Source organism: Wyeomyia smithii, chromosome 3 (assembly GCF_029784165.1).
Source record: "Wyeomyia smithii strain HCP4-BCI-WySm-NY-G18 chromosome 3, ASM2978416v1, whole genome shotgun sequence".
Classification (NCBI taxonomy): domain Eukaryota; kingdom Metazoa; phylum Arthropoda; class Insecta; order Diptera; family Culicidae; genus Wyeomyia; species Wyeomyia smithii.
This window is the reverse complement of record NC_073696.1, coordinates 127767805-127787965: the sequence shown is the minus strand read 5'-3', so window position 1 is coordinate 127787965 and position 20161 is coordinate 127767805. Positions and strand designations below refer to the sequence as shown.

Sequence of the window (20161 nt, the reverse complement as noted above, 5' to 3'; positions counted from 1 at the left end):
TGTGCGAATCAATGAAGTTTACAGACACAATACGGGATACGCGATAAAAAATCGAACAACAAATTTTCTTTTTGGCACTTCAGTTTTGTTTATTATAGAAACAATTAAAGTAATTAATACACGAGTCAAACTCCTCCGCCATCATATGAAGCTCGTTGCATGTTTATTAATCTGCAAACACTCAAACAACGCCGTGAATTTGCAATTCTTTTCTCGTTATATATGAAATATATGACAATATATGAAATCATATAGATCAGCTGCATTAGTATCGCAATTCATCTTTTGTACACTCTCATGACATCAAGAAAAAAAAGAAATCTTTTTTTTAGTAAAACAATAAACAAATTTTGCACAAAATGGCCCCAGGGCAATGTCCGGAAATAACTCCCGTGTAGAGACGTGATTCACCACGCTTTAGACCGAGAAGCCTCTGGGTTATAGGGTCATAGCAGGGTTTGGAGAGATAAACTGTTTTGCTTGTCTGTAGCCCGGTGTGTTATTCCATCGGTTAGCTATTTCTAGCGTTTCCCATATTTTAAGTTCGCGCTTGAAGGCAGATGTGGAGGTACCCAGAAATGGCTTAGGGCCAATGAACTGCTGTTCTGATCCTTGTCTTGCAAGGTAGCCAGCATTTTCAATGCCCTCGATACCACAGTGTCCAGGTACCCAGTACAATAGGACTTGGTTCTGTTGGGATAACTTCCGTAATACTGCGCTGCACTCCCAAACTAATTTGGACGCACATTTTGAGGACTTAAGTGCCAATAGTGCAGCCGATGATGCCGATCTCCGTATGCCTGTAAAACGTTGGGCCACATACCCATTGGAATACAGTCGAATCCCTTTATAGCGACATCGCAAGGGACTGTCGTTATAGCGAAATGTCGCAATAATACGAAGAATGTTTGCTTATGTAGAACAGAAGGTACCGTTGAGAATGTCGTTATAGATTCGGTAACGTCGTTATAGAGAGATTCGACTGTACTATTGTCGCAATAAAGAATGACAAGTATTGGTTTTGGTATGCCGTTATAGAGGAGGGTCGTGATAGCGAAATGTCGCTATAAAACGAAGAATTTTAGTATAAAACAGAAGGGACTGTTGAGAATGTCGCTATAGCGAGATTTGTCACTATAAAAAGTGTCATTATAGAGGGATTCGACTGTAGTTTCCTTGACACTGGGTCCGTAAATTCCGGAGCGATTGTTGGATCCTATTTTCAAGCCATCTGTATAAAAGCAGATGATGCCTGATGGAAGTGCAGGACCATGCTTGCTCCACCTTTGGCGATTGGTTTCGATCGCCTTATATAGAACATCGAGATTGTTCTGAACCGCTATGCAGTATGATACTGCGGTGACTAAAATAAATATAAATGTAAACTCCCGGAGAAAGCAAAAATGACTAACCTAATCGCCTTCGAAAATTGTTTTTATTTCGTTGAAGCCTTAGTGCATAAAGCTCTGCATCTTTTTTCACATGAAGATGAGCATAGCATAGCCTCCACAGCTGCCGTTGGTGTGGTGCGCATGTCACTGGTGATAGAGAGACAGGCTAGTCTTTGATGTTTATTAAGCTTTGTTTGGGCTGTCACTTCATTTACCTTCGGCCACCACACAAGGGCGGCCTAAGTAGTTCTTCGCCGCGGAATAGATTTTGCCAAATAGTGTGCTGCAAGCCCAAATTGCCGTTTTAGCCTTTTTGACTGCGTAGTCAATTTGGGCCGCCTAATTCAGCCTACTATCCAGAATAATACCCAGGTATTTTACTTCCTTACAGAAGGTCAGTAAGCATCCATCCAGTGAAGGGATAGATAAAGCAGTTTTGTGACGAAATGTGACGATGGGGAGGGTGAGGGGTCAAGCCAAGCTACGTAGCAAATACGAAAATAAGAAAAAAAATTTGGATTTTTTCTATTTGTTCTTTTTTATCACTGTTTTGTGTGTTTAGAGTCATTTTTATTCTTTGCAAAACAATATTATGTGGGGGGGGGGGGGGGCGTTGTTATGAAGCTACGTAATTATCTAGAGGGGGTCCTGACTTTGTGACGAAATGCTACGACGGGGGATAAAGGGGGGTTTTCAAAAAAAAACTAAAAAATGCTACGTCATTTATGTTGCTTAATAGTGCATCGACCACCAACGACCAGAACTGGGGAAAGAGGACTCCCCCTTGCGAACAACCTTTTATCGCTGAAGCGGTGATTGAAGCATCTTCCAATGTAGCTGTGATTTCTCTGCTCAAGGGCAACTCTCCTTTTCAGGAGAGCTCTGTTGATCGAAGCATAGGATGTATTGTCAAAAGCGCTTTCAATATCAAGAAAAGCACCGTTTCTCGATACTTCAGCGACTTTTCGATAAGTGTCACTATGCCGTGAAGAGCAGTTTTCGTCGATTTACCAGTTTAGTAAGCGCGCTGATTTTTATGTAGTGGCGAGTTCTTAAGGAACTCATTGCGGAAAAGGATATCTGCAATTTTTTCCATTAACTTCAAGAGTGTAGATATGAGGCTTATGGGCCTGAATGTCTTATATAGTGTTTTGTATTTTTTTTCCTGCCTTCGGTATAAAAATCACCTTGACTTTCCGCCAGCTAACTGGAATATAACCCAGGGTGAAGCTTGCGCGGAAAAGATGTATCAGTTCGGACACTATGATTCCATCTCATTTTTGTAGTGAGCTGTATTAGCTTTCCGGTATTTATTTAAGCATTATGTTATTAAAAGGGAATTAAGTTCAATTTTACAAAATAAATTATTAAGTAGCTCTGAACATGCCTCAGGTTGAACATTGGGTTCAACAGCTGAGCTAGGACTTTTCGGGTTATAAATTTTGTATACTTCGCTAGGTGGAGACTGTATCCCTATAAGTCTTAACTTTTCTGGTGACCTGTGCTTTACTTAATGACCTTGTTCGGGAGAATATCAGCTTAGTTGCGGATTAGATCGTTTGTTGGCCTAATTTAAGTATAAAGAATACCCAATTGATTCAAAATAGTAGTAATAGTGGTAGTTGGACAGCTTAGAAATTTGTATATTGTTGTATTCAATACAGCCGTTTCATTTTTTTTTGCTTTCTGGTTTAATTGAAGTAATTGCTGACTATCTATTCAATAAATCGTCAAAATTTTGGGTAAGAGGCGCAACCATAATCATCCAGTTCTAGCTAAATTAAAGGACAAGCCTAGCCGCGCCTTCTCGTATCGAACAGCAAAACGTGTTGAGCAACCTAGTCAGAGTTCGATGAACACACCGCAATACTGTCAGCCTGATACTCCCCTACAAAAGCTTCTACTGACAATAATCTCTTCTCACGTGTTCTGTTAAGTTCCCTAGCTGTTCACGTTAGGCGTTTGAGATCGCTGTGAAAGATAAACTTGCCACTCACTATTTGCTCAGCATAGGAAAAACGAACTCGCCGTTAACGACCAACCAAAGTCATCCGAAAAGCGCATGTGTGCTAACGGAGTAGTTTTCCGTTGTATCACTCAGACTCCAGTAACGTCGAGAGCGCGCGACGCTACTCTACTGACCAAACCATGACTTTCGGCCAGTCAGTCCAATTTGGAACGTGAGTCGCGACGGTCTTGTTTTCGGGAAAACGTGGCTCTTTTGTGTTTTTCTGTCGTGAGAGAATTTTGTTTCACAGTGTGAATGCTTGTGTCCGTTTTGGTGTGTGAGTGGTATATATTTTGCTCTCGCGTATGCAATTCTCTCATCTCATCTGTTGTTACTCTGGAGGAAATCTTCGTCCACCCACCACCAGTGGTGTCGTCATCCGCGTGTGCGAGACGTCTCACATCGGCCGGGGTCAAAGGGGGACATTCTGTATTTTTACCGTCGCGCGCGTTCGAAGAGCGACGCTTGAAGAGACTAGAAGTGTTGTTTTACCGCGAAAGCAATATAAGCAAACGGCTGCTCCAACAACGGGAGAAGTTTCATTGTCTAAGTATGTGTACACCAAGTGCTACCTTGTTTTTATTCGTTCACAATTCTTTTCATTTTAATGTTAGATTTGTCATAAAACTTCGCAGTTACGAATAATAATCTTTCGCCAACCCATTCAGAAATCTTTTATTTCATAGATCTATACTTATGGCTCTCGATGATTTGACCGTGTTTGTGCGATTCTAATGTTTTATGTATCAGTATTTTTCGTAAATATTTCGGAGGATAGTAGTTGGCAGACGTTTTGTATCGAGTGGCAGATGCTGGCTGAGGAACATTACTACCCAAGTTCAAAAAAGTATTTTCGAACATGATCCTTGCCATAATATGCTTTCGCTTTGGACTTGTGGTTCAGTGGAGTAAATAAAACTAAATTGACGTGCTCTAAGGCCTTTTTTAGTTGACTTTTATACTAAAATTGACGGGAAGTTTTACCTCACTACTACTCAAATATTACAATATGGATTTGGGGATTTGGTAAATAGTAAAACTCATACATTTGGCGAACTGATCGTGAATCGGTTACTGCAAAACTGCGAAGCGTTTACCAGACTTTTAGGACGGGTGAACTCAAGTGTGCTGTTATTAATCAACATGCAAATTGTCACAAACACTTGAACACAATTAAAAAAATGTTTCATGCAATATGAAAATTCAACGCAAGAATATAGACATTATTTCGATGCGTTATAATTAAGTGAAGGCCAATTAATTCCATATCTATTGGATCGTATGAAAACATCTAAAAATGCGAATCTAAACTATTTAAATTGTTGATTTCCAATCTATTTTCGAAATTCCTCTTGACTTTGTTTGACAAAACTTCAAATACATACGTTTGCTTCAGTTAGAATAAATTTGGGTTCCAACCCAAGAAGCAAGCTCCGTGAAGTTTTTGGAAATGTATAAAATAATTTCGATGTATTTTCCCTTGTTATAGTGAAAGGTTGAAACAAATTGGTACTGTATGGGGCCATTTTTACTGTTTTTTTTTTGTGAATTAGCAGTTTATCTATCTCGTCGAATATTGCAAATGTCATGCCGGTTTAAATATGTCATGTTCTAAACATCCATTTTGTGATATTTTTATTCAAGTTGTTTTGAAATTGAGTATGACAAATATAACTATTTTAGTTTTCGAATGTGTCTTCTAATTTTACCCACCTGACAGGTCGCTTTTCCTAACCTATTGATTGTCGTACGAGTGCAGCGCAACCACACAATACGCATGTGTGCTGTTGGATGAAATAACTACACCATGCTACACATTCAGCCACTCATTCCCGGAAGCTACCCTATGAAAGTATCCATCTTTTCTGCATGGTTGGTGCTCCGGATTCTTGGCAAAGCTTCGCGTCACGCGCTTTCCCTTTTATGTGTTTTTCCGGAACCGGAGACTGATATGTAACAAGATTCTCTTCCTTACTGTTTTAAATGCATGCCCAAAATATTTGCGAATTATTTTAATAAGGGAACCTTTTCGCCAAAAGAAGTATATGCACGTGGATTATTTCTCCGGCGAGAAGTGATAAACGAAAAATAAATTAAATAATATGATAATTTTCCGCGGTATTTACCTGTATCGCCAGTAAAAATTATCTCCATGTTCTCACGTTTCTTTTTCACAGGCCATCCATCCATCAAGACATGCCCTTCGAGCGTAACACATGAGACACGAAATTAGTCTATACAAGTGAAAATCAATCAGCTGACATCCTGAGATCCAGCAAGCCGTTGAAAGATTCTCCAGTAAGCGATAGAAGTTGTTAAGCTTATCATAAGCAACGATAAATAGCATCGGTTTTTGGTGCATTGACGAGAAAAATGCAGAGTTAATTCGCAGTAATCTATAAGCCCATCAATATCCAAACAATTTGAAAGATTCAAATTCTTGCCTTTGCTATTAAAGCTTCTAAGATCACAGCAAAACATCATTGCAGCGATTCCAGTTCGTCGATTGCGTGTAGTAAGATATCGAATAAAGAGGAATGTGAGTTTCGATTGAAAAATATTACAAAAAATGCAAGGCGGAAAGGTAAAAATTATAGTTAAAGTGAAACAACAACAAAAAAATTGATTTTTTTCGCAAAGAAACACGAGGAATTGAGCTCGATGCATTAACAACGGCGTTCATTAGTGTCATTCCACTTTGGCATTTGGATGATATCTCAGTGCTCTATGATAGGTTTTACAAATAGTTAATTCCACGGCCTGAATAAAAATTGTGAATAGTGTGGTTGGAGTAAACTCAGTGCATCTTGTAGATTTGAATACCTTAGAAAATCAAGGGACCGGCAAATTTTTACCCGGCAGTAGAACATACCGTAAAAAAATGTTCAAGTGTGTGCAAAAAGTAAAAAAGTGAAATGTATATATAATCATGTGTCTTTGACGATTCTAAAACAATTGGAACTCGAAAAAGTGCCAGAATTAAGTGCGAAAGGTGGAAGAGGTGGGCGTTGTTTTTGTATCCTGAACTGGAAGCGTTACTTGGTACCCAATGACTTTTGGGAAAAACAATGAATTGAAAAGTGAGTATATGCCTTGTTTGACTTTTTTGTATTGATGATGCGTACTCAAACGAGCTAATACACGCCCTAACATGTTTAAAAAAACACATTCTTTTCTATAGATTTAGTTTCATTTTATTTCTTTTTTTTCCAATGTTGCTAATGCTAATTAAAGCCATTTGGGATCCCGGGAGTGTCTGCCTTACTAAGATAAAAGAGACCTTTTCAAACATTTCCTATCTCACCAAAGATCTACGTAACCACGACTGACCGAAACCAACATTGTTACTATAATTATCATAACTGTAACTATTATTTATTTTATTTCTATTTTAAATTCAATCAAAGAAAAATTTAGCATGTTCTCAATATCAAGCCCAATAGAAAATAAGAACCAGCAAAATAACACACTAACTGCTTTTTCTTCAATTCTGTGTGAAACAAACTGAGAGATAAGGAATGGAATTTAGACTATAAGCCTCATAAAAGAAAATATTCAGTAACATTCAAGAATCCTCCAATTAAAAATTTTCCAATACTCGAGTGTTCCAATCTGCATTACCTTGAGGGCTCTCGTGTTGACGCTAAATCCGAGCGACACTTAAAAAACACACTTTTTGCGTGGGAAGTGTGCGGTTCGTATTTCACGATTTCTCCCACAGACAATCGACAACCCTCGCGATGTTTTGAAACATAATTCTTTCGAAAAAAAAAAACACAGTATCATCATCAGCATCGGTCCATCAGCTGTTAGTTTTTTGCTTCTCACCGCCACGATGAACGCATACTTGCTGCGTAGATTGATGATGGGATGTGATGTGATCAGCATTGAGTGCGCCTATGGAGATTCTGTTATATGACACACTGGTCTATTTTCAACATAACCATGGTAAAGAGCAACCGGCGCTAACAGCCGCTGCAGGGTTTATATTCATCACCAGCGAGGGACAATCAACATAACAACACCACAACAATCTATAATAGCAGAGCTTATTTCACTGTGCGTTATTGCCTGCGGAAAACTATTTTTTTCGAGCAATGTATTCAAAATATATCTGATAAAATTAGCCACAATAGAAATAGGATGAGAATTACATCAAATGCTTTAGTAAATTCCGGTGTTATACTTAGAAAACCAATAATATCGGCTTTTACCCTAGTCAGTATCTACGCCTACCGTGGCAAGCATGAAGTCATTCTTGATGTAGATAGTGTTAGGAAAGTGGCCCCTCGTGGGTTGAAATTTGTACGACGAAGTGAAACGCGACCGTAAAAATACAGGTATTTTTAAATGTCCTCTCCCGCCTTCGTGTAGTTTGAATGTTCTATTTCGATCGAGTTATTCCATAGTACAAGTTGAAGTTATAACTTTGAAATGCTAACGTTAAACTAAAACATCATTTTAGATTCGTTGTTCGTATAGTTTAAAAACTAATCCACTTTAATTTCGTGATGCAGTGGCAATAACTAGCTGAATCTACAGTTTCTTGAAATGGCGTGGAGGGGAGTAAAAAGGAAACAATGAGAGTTGCCGTAATTTAATCAATTTAGAGCCAAAACGACTAAAATGCACTACACAACACACTACACACGAAATGGAAACTTTGTTGATCCGAAACATACGAAAAAATGTTGCAACTGTTATGAAAATGGCGTCACTCCATACAACATGCAAGGACTTAAAAATCGTTTTATTTGTTATATGAACCAGACAAATGAGAATTGATTAAATTCTCACTCTTTCTTCTGTAATCTGTAGTTTTTTTTCGATAAATGAATCTGGGAAAAAACTGATCAAACTCAGCTGATTTTTTGTCAATGTAGGCAAAACATTTTGACGACCATTGCGAAAATGAGGCGATCTGCCAAAAACCTTGTTAGCTGTTTCACAGAGTTTCTTAGTGGTACAATTCTCAGCAATTAAAATTAAGTGCGTAGATGTTTTTTATCATCTATACGCGTATGCAAATAATATCTTATATACCAATATATCACTCATTGTTATGTCAGATGTTTTCCAAACCAAATTCATAATCTTCGCAATCAGTGGAGTAAAAAAGAAAAACAATGAAAGTTGACGGAATTTAGTCGATTTGATATACGAGTCGATCGTGCGAAATAGAAAACCTATCTCAAATGTGGCCTCGAGCGCGAATCACGAAATTCGACAGTGAAACCAATAACCTAATGTTATGCCTTTTATGAATGGAGTGCCTCTACCAGTTTCTCCCAATTTTCTCAAATGGCAGGCATGGCATATTTATTTATTTCGTGATTAGCTAGTAGCTCAGCTGCCCGCAGACCGAAGTAAGACAAAATATTTCGAAACGAAAAGGGCCGTGATGATGATGTGCCTATTTGCCGTTTTGACCACGCAGTGATGTTTGTTGCCGTAATTATTTGATATTTATAGTATGTTTAATGGTTCGTTTCTTTCATTTTTCTCAGGCACGATGGGATGTATATGTTACTTCCGTATCGCTTTACATCATGCTTCCTGCTTCATAAAGTAAATAGCAATAACTTTGGTTATATTTGGCGAAAACAAGCTTGCAATATATCATGATGAACTCTATTTTTGGAAATATCCATGGTACGTTGGTTATGAATGACAGTACTGATAGTATTAGAAGATAGTAGTGGCGGTGAACTTTGCTATTCTTCCAAACCACTTATATCGGACAATGACTTTGTTTGGCAATTTGCATTGCATAACCTTGGCTGTGAATTTTGAGCAATTTAAAAATGTAAATCGAAAAAAAGAATAAAGATTGCGCACGCTGGAACAGAAGATACAACAATCGCTCCAATCGTGTTTTCACCAAAGACATCATCGCATTGAAATCAATTTCTGGTTTTCAAAAGCCATGGCAAAAAAGACACGAAAAATAATTTTCCATCATCATCTTAATTGCAAACACTTAACTCATTCCTTTCTATTTCTTTGCCATCTCCAAACGCATACAGTATCACACCTCTCGTTCGTGTGAAAGCAAAAGTTAATCATTTTTTACTCGCTGTTTCTCTTAACTGTGCGATCGCCTTGTCGACGCTACCTTATAGTGTTATTGGGGTGATGAGGGCTACTGTCCATTCCCACCAGATGATTCGGGGCCACGCCATAAACTGTAATAGCCATTCAGACCCCTTTTCAAAGGTTTTTCAATAAAAAGGGAATTGGTGGAACTATAACCGATCGCTTATATAACGACCAAATAAATTGCGAACATTGATTATTTCTGTGTGAGTATAGTTCAACTGACTTTTCAGTAATATAATTTATGTCTTCACATTTATAAGGTCTAATTAGTAGATTATTATTTAAAATCTTTTGAATGTATGTACTGCCGGTACCCGCATAACTGTCCCATACTGATTTTGGTCACTTTTGAGTTATCATCGGGAATCGACTTAATTGTTATCATATTTTCTGGAAAAAAATTAAAATTGATATTTTTGTATGGAAAAACATGGAAAAAATACCAAGTTGTTTTTGTCCCATATTGAAATACCCGCATTACAGTCCCACTGCATAGTTGTACAAACTGTAAACATATAATTTTGCTCCTGATTAGTGTATATCGGATTATTTTAGGCATATAGAAGTATGTCATTTAATTAACTAGACTAAGTTTGTTTTTCTGTAGTACAATCTACGTTGCCAATGATACTGCCGGTTGCTGGTTGAATTTATATGTGATGGGACAAAATATGCGAGTATTTTTGAAATGTACCCGCATATTTTGTCCCATTTTGTCTTTTTTTCAAGTTATATAACGTAAAACCAATTCCATCCATGGTTTTTTGTTCTCAACGTTAAACTTGTGGTGCCATGAAATTGTTATGGTCATTGGTTCTGGATGTAATTGCTGGAAATCCGAAAATTCACGGATGATATAAAATCGCCGTTTTCTCAACATGTTGTTTTTCATTATGGGACAGTTATTCGGGTACCGGTAGTGTACTTCCTGCAAATTTTATTGAAAGTTATTTACTTCCACATATTCGTTTGTCTTTCAATTCTCTTCACATTTTGTTGCTCTTTGATGATCAGTGTAAAATTTTTAGCACAAATGTCATTTTTTAATTATGTTTAGCGATGTAAGGAAACTTCGAAATCACTAGGGTGAAAGCACCGGTTTTGGCCATAGTAAGTTATGTATGAAGGATATACAATATGTCTTTTTTTCTTCGGATCGGATGAACTCGTGTATATTCTGCACTAACATTTAGTTTAAATAAATATAGTATGTTATTTTGTTTACATATTTTCCAACCAAAAAACTTCTTTAGGCTTTTATTTTGGCCCTAGCATTTCTAAATTGGCCAAAAATAGACTGGGGGGCTCCTAGTCGCGTAAATAACAGACAATTTTGTGAAATAATTGATTTGTTTTTTTTTTTTTGTAAAGTTGATTTGTTGAAGTACGTTTGTTTTACACAAATCTTCGACGGTAGTAATGGCTCAGCTTAGCAAGCTATAAATCAACAAAATTGTTTGTTAGGACACTACCTCCTTACCTACACGCATAAGTTGGCTGGTGTGAAACTACATCGATATTGTGCGGAATCAGCACAATTGACGATTAAGTATGAAACCCGTACAACGACACATTTGATGCTCCAGCGTGTTTTAAATGTATTGCTCACTTATAAAACATCAACTGGTGTGCAGCAGAATGGTATTATAGAAATAGTGCCGCCTGCAATCAATACCTATTTATAAGATGGGTTCTGGTCAAATGAATAAAAATACTAGCCAACCAGCCACCAACCAACCCTGCCGCCTATACAGCACAACAGCACTCACGCAGCATACAACATAGCACCAAAAGTCACCAGATCTCTCCTAGTCAACCATCCAACCAAGCATCAACCACAGCAGAAATAGAAAACCAGCCAAAACATCCACACAACGTACAACATAGCAACAAAAATCATCATAACATTCCGAGTCAACCATCCAACGCAAACCAACCAAGTCAATCGCCACCGCACCAAAAAACAACCAGCCAACCAGCACAGGACCAAGAAACACCCAGCCAGCCAACACCTCACCAAAAATCTTCAAGACAGCCACCACCGCACCAAGAAACAGCCATCCAACCAACACCTCACCAAGTAAGCCCAAATGCAGCAACACTATCATCACAACGGCCAACATATCGCTCAGTACTTTACATTCCAAAACTCTCTGAAAGGCTCAAGAAAACACTAATTCCGGATTCACACATCACCATTAGCAGCAGACAATACAACACAATCTCGCGAATGCACACAATAGTTAAAGACCCGATACGAAAAGAAGATCACAGCCAAATAATTTACAAGATTTCTTGCAACGATTGCAATAATTGCTACATAGGAATGACACAGAACAAATTATGCATGCGAATATCAGGACACAAATCGAATGTAAACAAAATGCAACAAATTCTTAGCACAAACACTAATACCAAACGAGAGCTTGATGAGTTGAAGGAAAAGACGGCACTCATCAATCACTGCATACTATCCAAACACAACTTCGACTTCAGTGGAACAGTGATAGTAGACCATAGCAACCGTACCCATATACTCCCATTCCTAGAAATGTGCCATATACACAACACACCCTACACAGTCAACAAACGAGTTGATCTCGACGGACTCAACACAGCTTACGCAGCAGTTTTGTCAAGTATCGCACCCAACACAAACACTTCAGCCAATTAGTTCTTTCTCTTTTCTTTCAATCTCCCCACCAACAATATCGATTTCCTACCCCTCTCAAATCCAAACTAGTACCCATCAGTTCCCATCCGCCATCGCAATAGGTCCACAGCAAACAGAGTTGTAAGCTTATTTAAAATATTGGTTTGTCGAAAATAATTTAATATTAAAAACAATTTTGTTACCACCAAAACTATAGCATGTACCCAAAATCGCCCCAATCAGTATTGACGATTAGCTTTAAAAAGCATCTTGACAAGGAACGAACAAATAATATGTAAGTCACAGACACAATAACCAAAGACAATCAGCTAGACTATAACTTTTTGTAAAAATATGCTAAAAAGCCTCTAATTTTGTAATAAATCCCCGCAGTTTCCCCTGAAGATGTCACTGACCAGTGACGAAACGTCGGATAGTATAAAATAAGTAGTTCTAAAAAATTTTTGTGACTGCTCAGCCAAACGTATAACATAAGTACACAACATCCCAACAGTCGAAAACTCATCAAAGTTTATAAAAATACTAACTGATCGATGCACTTTCACGAATCTGGTCATTTGAAATCATCATTATATCATGAGCAATTAAAAAGACATTAGATTTGTTCAAAGCATGTACCATTTAACTTTGACTCCGGTTTTATTCAGCCATGGTGAAAACACTGAACTGTTTTGCCCGAATAGTGTTAGTGTTAGACAGATGCCACGAAGAGCGACGATGAAACACCGAAGCCAGTGTCAGTGTTATATTTTCGGCCCCGGTGTTTCGTACTTCAGCGAACACCGGAGCCGAGAGCTTTAGCTTCGCAAAAACACTGGTCTCACGTAAGGAATACTATCAATAATGTGAGTATATATTGGAAACGCTTCGCTTCGCATTAACCTTTGCATAGCCATATAGACTGCACCAGAAAGTATGGACATATTTCCCATCAGTCTTTCTCAAGACTACCTACTTTTAAATTTAACATTTGTTTTAACTTTTCTCGTATCACCTGAAATGGCTGGACGGAAAAAGAAACCTCGCATCGCTGCGGGGAGGAAAAGAGAGGCATCTCTTTCTGACACTTCGAGTGTCTGTAGTGACAATCCTTTTGATATTTTGCCTGAGCAAGAAGCTGGTGAAATGGAAGTTATGAGTAATGAAACTATACAAAATGTCAATTCTTTAAAAAAGGAAAAAGTTCCACCTATTGTGGTAACTATTTCTTCTGAATTCAATATTTTCAAAAAGGAACTTTCAACGTTTGTTTCTGACGTTAAAGTTACCTATCAAATTGGTCGTAGAGGCGAATGCCGCTTATTAGCCCCACTGTTTTAAGGCACTATATTGTGCTCTAGTTCGTCCTCTTTTGGAAACTGCTGCTGTTGTATGGTGTCCACATCAAACCTCGTGGAGTATAAGAATCGAGCGCATACAGAAACGTTTCCTCAGACTGGCTCTAAAAGATTTACCATGGCGCAATCCATCGGAACTTCCTTCGTATCCTGACCGATGTCTGCTCCTGGGTTTAGATACGCTGCAACGACGACGATCAATTCAGCAAGCGATTCTTATTGGAAAGCTTCTCAACGGAGAAATCGACTCACCTTGGCTGCTTTCGCTGCTTGATTTGCGAGCACCGCAGAGAACGTTGCGCAACGATTCGTTACTTGTGCCTAGATTTCATCGAACATCTTATGGTTATAATGAACCAGTCGTCGCGTGCATTCGTGCCTCTTCATTAGTTGAAGACTTATTTTTATTCAACGAACCTATCCATCGATTCAAAAATAGGCTAATTAGTTCGACTTTGCTGTAATTTAGTTAAGGTTTTCAATTCATTAAAACTTAGTGTCAGATGAATTTAATCACAAATAAACAAACAAATTAGCCGACTCTATAAAGGGCCGTAATCGTCTTATTCAGTATTTAACTGAAAAGATGTATAAATTTTTTACATATGACACGAAGAGCGCCAAGCCGTTCAAGGTCGTATTGAAAGGTCTCACCAACGATCAAACCGTTGATGAGATCAAACTTACTTTAACAGAATTACTTGGCATAGCCCCTACCCAAGTAATTCTAATGAAACAAAAATCACGAGGCGATAACAGTCAGAGAACTGGAATTTCCCTTGTTAATTACTTAATTCATTTTAACCGCAATGAGGTTAACAACTTAAATTTTTTTGAAAAAGCACATGCTTTGTATAATGTGCGTGTAAAGTGGGAAATTTATAGGAAGTATGGCGGAGGTGAAAAGCATATCACCCAATGCCGTACTTGCCAACGTCATGGCCATGGTTCCAAATTCTGTAACATGGACCAAAAATCTCTTAATTGTGGAGACTCTTCTCACAAAAAGGACACATGTCCTGTGAAAGAGAGTAAAAATTTTCGCTGTGCGAATTGTAACGGCAACCATATGTCAAATTTTTATCAATGCCCAGTCCGTTTAGCAATTGTTAAGGCAAGGCAAGGTAAACAAAATTCAATTTCTCAATTAAAACCAACTTCAAAACAAAATTCTCCAAGCGTACCAGTGACGCATAGTTTACCTACTCCTTTGCATACTTGTTTCTAATTTAAAATTTGTTTCTAATTTAAAATTTAGCAAATAAAAAAAAAAAAAAAAAATTGTTTCTAATTTAAAATTTAGCAATGATTTTAAATAAAACAATTAAAATATTAAATTGGAATGCTCGCTCATTGAAGGCCAATGAGAATGAGCTTTTTAATTTTTGAACAGTAAATAATGTGCATATTGCAATTATTACTGAAACATTTTTGAAACCTAACATAAAATTAAAATATGATCCCAATTACGTGGTTCATAGATATGATAGGATTCAGGGTTCCGGCGGTGGAGTTGCAATTGTTATTCATCGCCGAATCAAACATCGTGCTCTTCCCCATCTTGAGACGGAAGTTATTGAAACTCTGGGAATTGAAGTTCAAACTGAACTTGGGATTTTATTTATTGCCGCAGCATATTTACCATTTCAATGCACACGCGAGCACAAAAACTATTTTAAAGGTGATTTACAAAAACTCACCAGAAATCGTTCGAAATTTTTTATAATCGGCGATTTAAACGCTAAACATCGATCATGGAATAATTCTCAAAGTAATTCCAATGACAAAATTTCATTCAATGATTGTTCTTCAGGATACTATTCTATTTTGTCTCCAAATAGTCCTACATGCTTTTCTTCTGTAAGAAACCCTTCAATAATTGATTTGGTGCTAACAGATCAAAGTCATGTATGTAGTGATTTGATCACACATGCTGACTTTGATTCTGACCATCTTCCAATAACTTTTTCTTTATCACATGAATCAGTTTTGAACCCTATGAGCTCTGTTTTTAATTATAACAAGGCTAATTGGGAAAGATACAAAACTCAAATTGAGAGAAATTTCAATAATGAGCTTGATTTGCAAAACGAAGTGAATATTGATTCCGCTTTGGAAGCATTGAAATGTGCAATTGTTGATGCCAGGAATTATTCTATTCCAAAGGCTTAAGTGAAATTTGATTCACCAATAATTGATGAAAATCTTCAACTTCTAATTCGTTTGAAAAATGTCCGCAGACGTCAATATCAACGTTCTCGTGACCCTGTTTTTAAAACTATTTATAAAGATTTACAGAAAGAGATTAAACATAGATTCACTCTTCGGAGAAATCAAAATTTTGAGACTAAAGTTGAAAAATTGAAACCATATTCAAAACCCTTTTGGAAGCTGTCGAAGATTCTTAAGAAACCTTCAAAGCCTATTCCAGTTTTAAAAGATGGTGAACGTTTTCTTGTATCCAATGAACAAAAGGCTCAAAGACTTGCTCAGCAGTTTGAGAGTGTTCATAACTCAAATTTGAATTTTGTGAGTCCAATTGAAAGTGAAGTCACACGTCAATTTGATTTAATTTCTTCCCAGAATTTTTTACCTGCAGAAATAATTGAAACTAACTTGAATGAGATTAAATCGATTATTAAAAATTTCAAAAATATGAAAGCACCTGGTGACGATGGAATCTTTAATATACTAATCAAACATCTCCCTGAGAGCACAATGGAATTTTTAGTGAAAATTTTCAATTGTTGCTTCAAAATTGCATATTTTCCCAAATTATGGAAAAATGCAAAAATTACTCCAATTTTAAAACCGGATAAGAACCCAGCTGAAGTTTCAAGTTATCAACCAATCAGTTTGCTTTCTTCAATAAGTAAACTGTTTGAGAGAATTATTCTTAACAAAATGATGTCACACATCAACGAAAATTCAATTTTTGCAAATGAACAGTTTGGATTTCGCCATGGGCATTCCACAACTCATCAATTGCTCAGAGTTACTAATATGATACGAGCTAACAAATCTGAAGGTTATTCCACTGGAGCTGCTCTTTTAGACATAGAAAAAGCATTCGACAGTGTTTGGCATAAAGGTTTGATTGCGAAATTGCAAACTTTTAATTTTCCAATTTTCCTAATCAAAATTTTGAAAAATTATCTTACTGATCGAACTCTGCAGGTTGTCTATCAGAATTCAAAATCTGATAGATTTCCTGTCAGAGCAGGTGTACCTCAGATTCAGTCTTGGGTCCAGTTCTGTACAACATATTCACTTCAGATCTTCCTGATTTGCCTCCAGGATGCACAAAGTCATTGTTCTGCGATGACACAAGCATTTCCGCAAAAGGAAAAAGTCTTCGTGTCATATGCAGTCGATTGCAGAAAAGTTTAGATATTTTTTCTTCCTACTTGCAAAAGTGGAAAATCTCTCCCAGTGCTTCTAAAACTCAAATAATAATTTTTCCGCATAAGCCTAGGGCTTCTTTCCTCAAGCCAAACAATAATCACGTTGTCAAGATGAATGGGGTTATTTTAAGTTGGTCTGACAAGGTTAAGTACTTGGGACTAATTTACGATAAAAAACTTATTTTCAAAAAGCACATTGAGAGTATACAAGCCAAGTGCATCAAATATACGAGATGTTTATATCCTCTCATTAACAGGAATTCTAAACGTTGTTTAAAGAACAAACTTTTGATTTACAAACAAATTTTTAGACCAGCAATGCTTTATGCTGTACCGATCTGGTCAAGTTGCTGTTCAACAAGGAAGAAAACGCTCCAAAGGATTCAGAATAAAATTCTGAAAATGATTTTGAAGCGTCCTCCTTGGTTTGGTACACTCGAATTACATAGACTTACTGGTGTTGAACCATTAGAAGCTATGTCAAATAAAATTATTAACAATTTTCGACAAAAATCGTTGCAATCCTCAATTGCTACGATAAGCTCTCTTTATAGCCAATAAGTTAGCGATTAAGTTAGTTGTAAGTTTACTTCCCCTTTTCTGACAAGTAGGTTTAAATCCCTACGAATGATAAGTCCTAATTGCGAAAGCAAACAAATCCTAACAATTAAAATTACAAATTTCTAACAGTGTTGAGAAGTCACCATTTGTGATTGGACACACATACTCATTATTTACTAATATTTATCATAAATACTTAAGCTACTAACAAATACCCCCCTTTATAAAAAAAAAGTATGGACACACTTAGAAATAACTGAATAATGAGTATTTTGATTTCTGAGTTCAACTTTTAGCAAACATTTTCTCTATTATATTATTATTCACTTACAAAAACTGCTGTTTCTCATCATTTACCGTATCCAAGATGGCAGACTCTTCCTCCAACCATCTTATTCCAACGGAAATGGCCACTTTGATCCAGTCTTTTTTGAATTTTTCCACTGTATCTGCTGCTCTGACATGTATGTTGAGGTTTGCCTTAACTAAAACCCAAAATGTCCCAATTGGGCGTATTTACGGGTAATTTGGCGGATTCATGTGCTTTGGCACAAAAATGACCTCGTTGCCTTCAAAAACCTCTGAGTGGCGTTCGCATAGTGGCAGGATGCCAAATCAGGCCAAAACATTACTGAGCCTGTATGTTGACGAATCATGGCCAGCAATCTCTTTTGCAATTATTATTCAATGTATGTATCATAGGCGTAGCCAGAGGGGGGCAGGGGGGGCCGTTGCCCCCCTAAATGTTGACATTGCACAATGGTCCAGAAACCAAATTTAGGGGAAAATTTGGGTCTAGAGCTCTATAGCAATGTTTTAGAGAAAAACTTTCTTCTACAAAGTTGTTACATATGATAATGCGCTTATTGAAAAATTATCAAAAATTAGGGTGACCAAAATTTACGAAGCAATCAACTATCTAACTTTTTTATCTTCGAAGATAGAAGAAAAACTTGTTCTACAATGTTATAGCTCCAATAATTTTAAGTAACTTTGTAAAAAAAAGTTTTTTTCTATCTTTGAAAACAACCGATTTATATTGAAAAAACACATCTTGCGCTCTAACTTCTTTATTTCAAGTTTCACCCTTAAACTGCCTTTGAACGACTTTTAAAGCTTTTTAAGAGAAGCAATTTGCAATTCTGATATCGTAAATATCTCTATTCTACTCAAAGTTATTGATGTTTTTCATCAAAAAAACATGCGTTTTTCATTTGTATGTCATTCATTTTGGGGCAAACATAAAAAATATCTCTTGGTCTCATTTTGAAGGGCATGCTTGACTCTATAAATGGAGGAACTTTTAGATATCTGTTATTTTTTAAATTTGAGTAAATTCAATTTAAAAACAAGACGAAAATTTCAATAATTTTATACACTATGCATATAAAAGCACCAAGATTTATGTTTTGGTATTTTTTCTTATAACTAGACGTAATTACCTTCAATTTGACCCAAAAAGATCGAAAATCGATCGACTGGTTCAAAAGTTATGAATTTTTTTAAATAAAATACATCGAATATAGCCGTTTTTTATGGTCACTCTATTTCGGAGCTGGTCCCCTTAACAACCCAACGAAACAATACGGGTTTGATTATTTTCAACATAGATGCATCCCTGCGATTTTGAGCACAATTGAAGCACTTTGCGTGACCAACTTCGAAATAGGGTGACCATAAAAAATGACTGTGTTCGATGTTTTTAATTTTAAAAAAATTCATAACTTTTGAACCAGTTGATCGATTTTCGATCTTTTTGGGTCAAATTAAAGGTAACTACGTCTAGTTATAAGAAAAAATACCAAAACATAAATCTGGGTGCTTTTATATGCATAATGTATAAAATTATTGAAATTTTCGTCTTGTTTTGAAATTGAATTTACTCAAATTTAAAAAATAACATATCTCTAAAAGTTCCTCCATTTATAGAGTCAAGTATGCTCTTCAAAATGAGACCAAGAGATTTTTTGTATGTTTGCCCCAAAATGAATGACATACAAATGAAAAACGCATGTTTTTTGATGAAAAACATCAATAACTTTGAGTAGAATTGGCGATATCAGAATTGCAAATTGCTTCTCTTAAAAAGCTTTAAAAGGCGTTCAAAGGCAGTTTAAGGGTGAAACTTGAAATAAAGAAGTTAGAGCGCAAAATGTGTTTTGACGTGGGACTACGTCTTTGTTTACTATACTGGGATGCATTCTGTAAAATTGGAAATGAAACTGGCAAATGTTGCGTCAGATTTCAAACGTTAATAACAGCATAACGTCATGATGGATACCAATAACCAATATGTTGTTGGATAGATAAAATGTGTAACAATTTTTTGAACGCTAGTTATCATTATTACTTCACTGCTCAACGGTGAAAATTGATAAAAATATACAGGGAAACTTACGCGAACAATGAACCAATTACATGCAAGCATCCCTAGCACAGACGACGTGAATGGACATCATCCGTTTCACGTGATATTCTCTGTATCAATATCGATATAAAAATTGACAGAGTCTCCCCGTCCCAATAGGTCAATTTATTTTTGCTTCCATTAGCTTAGACTAAAATGAAGTCTCGAAGGTAAAAGTTTTCCGAAAAGTTTGAATCAATCTCCATTCTTGAACAATTTCTAAACCTGCTTTCAAAACCTCATAGTAACTGATGTCTTGAAAGAAAACATGCCGGTGAAA

At 36.7% G+C, this 20161-nt stretch overlaps 1 protein-coding gene across 9 annotated transcripts in view; it reads left to right on the top strand.

The window, feature by feature from the left end:
• Positions 1 to 3547: 3547 nt before the first annotated feature.
• The window catches only part of LOC129733237 (mucin-2), a 190856-nt gene continuing 174242 nt past the window's right edge, over positions 3548 to 20161 (top strand). For all 9 annotated transcript variants that reach the window (XM_055694921.1, XM_055694917.1, XM_055694923.1 and 6 more), the window contains exons 1-2: positions 3548 to 3949; positions 5577 to 6479. The gene's annotated coding sequence lies outside the window, so the exon portion shown is untranslated. The remainder of the gene's footprint in view (positions 3950 to 5576; positions 6480 to 20161) is intronic.